Source organism: Dendrobates tinctorius, unplaced genomic scaffold (assembly GCF_039654945.1).
Source record: "Dendrobates tinctorius isolate UK_male_01 unplaced genomic scaffold, ASM3965494v1 ptg000079l, whole genome shotgun sequence".
In the NCBI taxonomy this organism is placed as follows: Eukaryota; Metazoa; Chordata; class Amphibia; order Anura; family Dendrobatidae; genus Dendrobates; species Dendrobates tinctorius.
The window spans coordinates 15,704,875-15,705,234 of NW_027361747.1; positions in this window are offsets into that span (position 1 = coordinate 15,704,875).

Here is a 360-nt window from a genome sequence, read left to right on the forward strand (position 1 = left end):
GGGGCTCAGCCAACTCCCAGGCAAGGTAAAGTACACCTTTTCAGGACTCCTCCAACATGTGCCTTCTCTGAACGTCTCCACACTAGCGCCTAATCTGAAGTACTTGTAATTGCGTATTAAACTCAAATTCCTCCTTCTTGATGTTACTTAGAACTCTACTTGTACGGCAGACAAAAATTTTTTATCAAAAAAAGGAAAAAACCTGTCCTAAATAAGGGAAGGCACTTCCTAACAATCCAACAAATCCTATACACCATGGAAGTCAACACCCATGTTATGTACATAAATAATCCATCTTTATTCAAACAAGTTTGTTAAAAATATAAAACTAGTAGACAATGGAGATACATATGCAAAATA